Source organism: Myotis davidii, unplaced genomic scaffold (assembly GCF_000327345.1).
Source record: "Myotis davidii unplaced genomic scaffold, ASM32734v1 scaffold684, whole genome shotgun sequence".
Taxonomy (NCBI): Eukaryota; Metazoa; Chordata; class Mammalia; order Chiroptera; family Vespertilionidae; genus Myotis; species Myotis davidii.
Window position 1 is genome coordinate 1,997,891 of NW_006295564.1, and position 4,184 is coordinate 2,002,074.

The following is a 4,184-nucleotide window of genomic DNA, read 5'->3' on the forward strand; positions in this document are numbered from 1 at the left end:
CCTCACCCTCCCCCCGCGCTGGGGCTGGTGGGGCCGCGCGCCGGCTAGGAGGGGCAAGGCGGAGGGGCAAAGCGCAGCGGCGCGGCGGAGCGAGGGGACGTGAGCGAGGAACTGTTTGCACTGTCGGCTATGGCCGAGGTACCACACTATTCCAGGACTAACGTGGGCGCGGAACCGGGTAGGAAGCTCCTTGACCACTGAAGCGCTTCCTACCGCCCTTTGTCCTAGCTGCCTTCCTCCGAACACTGCAGCACGCCTGGCCACTAGCCCCAGCGCTGCGCTCCGCAGCCGCCAGGTTAAAAAAAAAAAAAAGCGCACGTCGTCAGTGCGCAAGCGCGTGCCAGGGCCCGCGCCGGGCCAGCCCGGGAAGGAGAAGCCGGGAGAGAGGGGAAGTGAATAGTGATGGCCCACCAGCGCCGGGCCCGCTGGGAACTGTAGTTTTCGTTAAGCACGCGTCTTGTTTTGGGTGTCATGGCTTGGCAAATCCGCCAAAACAGGCAAATGGCATTACACAATGAGCATTTATGCTTCCTGTCGCCACCAAAAGGAAGTTCACTGCTATGCTAAAAGTTTAACAAAGAACTCCGTAGAGAAACCCAAATCTCATAACAAAAAACAAACTTCCCACCTTCATACCGGAGTTGGTTTAAAGTAGTGGCACTTTATCATTTCTCATGACCAGTTTGTCAGTACAGTATTTTATTCATTTTCCAAAATAAGGTCTTAAAATAGTGGAACCTTTTATAGATTTTAAAAAATCAGTAATATAATGCAGTGTGACATTTACACAAATATACAAATTATATTCCATCATCCTTTTAAAAAGTTGCCAAAAGATAAGTTAAGTTTTTTTATAAAAAAAGAATCCTAGGATTCAAAATATTACTTTAAATGACTGAATAAAAGAAATGTTTCCAACAATTCAATCATCATATTCAGCAGATGAGAAGAGTATGCTCTACTACCAAAAATGAAGTTGAGAAGTGCTCAATACTCTTGTGGCTTACCAGAACCAATATCCGGTGGTATGCCTCACTTCTAGTAAAAAACAGAACAAACAAAAAAAACACACAGCTTTAGTCCTCCCACAAAGTTACACTAACTCACCAGCTCTTACAGCATTTGCACCTATATTTCCATGAGTTTCCGTGTGTATACTTTTAAAATCACTCTCTCAATTATAGTGGTTTTCAAATATCAAAAGCAACCAGCTAAGAAAGTCCCAGAGTCAAATTACACAAAGAATAAACTAATATATGTATACATATCTGTATACACATCCAAAAGAGATCCTGCTTTTGGCTTTTTAATGTATAATCCTGGGGAAGAATATTTTGTTGATTAAAAAAGGCACACACACATATTTCCACATAATAGTAATTCCACAAAGTATAGCATAAGGGTGTTAAACATACAATTGCAGGACCAATAGATGGCGAACTAGAGCCCTAATCTGAGGCTTCTGAAATCTAAATGAGCAGAATGAAAAACACCAAATAAGGCAAAGCCCTTTGCAGTGTATACTTAAATATTATGTTCAAAGACACCCACCACAAAAATAATCTTACTACTGCTTCAACCTTTAAAACTCAACTACCAGATTTAATTAGGCCCCCAAATAACCAAGGTTATGAAATACATTTTTTCAATGGATTAGGAAAAAGGTGGAAATACTCATTTCAAAACATGCATTTTAGGGAAAAATAAATTCCAACTTTCCCTTTCTCTCATTGCTTAGCTCAGGAGTTCACAATGCTTATGGCACTTACATAAGTCAATCTGTTTTACACTCAAATCAGATCTCTCTGCTTAGGCACCAAGTTTTACAAATAAGAACATTCAAAGGTGAGCCAGTAGACACAAAAATCTTAGGAAGAGAAATATGTTTTCTTAAAATTTCCCCCAGAAACACAGTGGATGTCAAGACATTAAAAACACACACACATACTACTCATTTTTCAAGTAACTGTTAGAACAGACATTGTAGTTGACTCTCCAGTATCTACTCTATCCTAATGGATTCATTTAAACCCATTCTCTTTGCCAATGATTGGTTGAGAATGGGCATGGAACCCAATCCTGGCCAATGAGACATGGGTAAAAGCCCACCAGATGATCTCCAAAAGAGAATTGTGAGAAAAGCTTCTTCAATCCTAAGGATGAGGAAGAAACACTCCCTCTTTCTCAGACAGTGCTTGCTAAACATAACACCTCAAACCACTAGTTACCTTATAGCAAGCCTGAAGATGCCACCATCAAAAGGTGGAAGACAGTTGGCAAAAACTTTGGTCTTTAGTGACAGTATTAAATCTTTATACCAAACAATCCTGATATCTGCAAGACTTCTGGACTTCCAGCTACAAGGAACAATGTAACAAACCAACATTTATTTTATATAACATTATTTATTCCTCAAAAAGGCCCTTCCTTCCTATATACAACTCTATACCCATCCATGTCTTTAGCTGTGTTCTTGCTGCAAAGAGGACCATCCCTCATTACCATCATTCCTTGTTCATTCCTCTCCCCCAATCCACCTCAAACTTATTTTTCCTTCAAGATATGTTCTACCACACAACCATTATCATTTACTCACTTAACAATAATGTAGGTAACTGATACTATTGGTATTCTGCTCTTGATAATATGCTCTCTGTAATTCCTATGAGGTTGTTTTCATAAATCATCTCCCTTCCTGAAGCTGATTGAGAACCTCTTAAAGGCAAGAACTATGGATATTCCAACTTCAGATTTATTACTCTCATCTATACAATAAACATATTCCAAAAAGGTACTCTAACTTACCCACAATATATCTTCTAACAAGCCAGAAAGAAATTCCTGAGCAGAATCCTATATAATAAAAGGCTAATATGCAAATCGACGGAACAGTGGAACAACAGGTCGCTATGATGTGCACTGACCACCAGGGGACAGACACTCAACGCAGGAGCTGCCCCCTGGTGGTCAGTGCGCTCCCACATGGCTGGCAAGCGCAGCGGTGGTGGCGGGAGCCTCCCCCACCCCCACAGCATTCAACATCCCCCAAGGGCTCCCAGACTGCAAGAGGGCACAGGCTGGGCTGAGGGAACCGCACCCCCAAGTGCATGAATTGCATGTACCGGGTCTCTAGTATTCTATAACATATTCAGTACTTCACACATCCAAACTAATCTTACAAGGACAAGGAATTATTTTGTTTTGCACTTTTTAAAAAAGCAATTATTATATAACTCAGGAGAAAGTCCTAAAGCATAAACCATTTAGTTTCAAAAGGACAGAAACCTGTTTTTGTTATTTACCATTGCATCCGGAGAACCTAGTCCGTAGCCTTGCAAAAAGAGGCACTTCATAAGAATTTGCTGAAAAAATGAAAACAGGTATAATATAGGAACCCACATATAGCCTTAGATTTTACTGTCCCTCCATCACTTATCAATTATTTAACCTATAAGCCTCAGTTTTTAGTCTGTAAAAAAGATATAATAGTGCCTACCTCATAAGTTTAGTTATTCTCATTATTATTAACAAATGAAGCTAGCCCTGGCTGGGTGGCTCGGTTGGAGCATCATCCCATACGCCAAAAGGTTGCAGGTTAGATTCTTGGTCAGGGCACATACCTAGGTTGCAGGTTCGATCCCCAGTCGGGGTGTGTACAGAAGGCAACTGACCCATGTTTCTCTCTCACATTGATGTTTCTCTCTCTAAAGAAGTTAACAGAAACATATCCTCAGGTGAGGACAGAGAAATAAATAAATAAGGAATGAATGAAGTTATTTTCCAAAGTTTAATAATTGAAAGACTAAAATAAAGGTCAGTACATCTTCTCTAATTCAAACTTCAAATCCCACTCTAGACTTCAGCTAACAATGTGTCCATGCATAAACTCAGATAATACTATACATAAAAATTATTTGAGTTAGCTAAAAACATTCCAATTCTGAAAAGAATTATTTACAATCATAACTCTAAAGCCACATTAAAATTTTTTTAAATGCATTTATTTTTTTATTTTATTTTTATTTTCTTTAAATATATTTTATTTAAAGGAAGGGAGAGGGATAGAGAGGTAGAAACATCAATGAGAGAGAAACATTGATCAGCTGCTTCCTGCATACGTCCTACTGGAGATGTGCCTGCAACCAAGGTACATGCCCTTGACCAGAATCGAACCCGGGACCTTT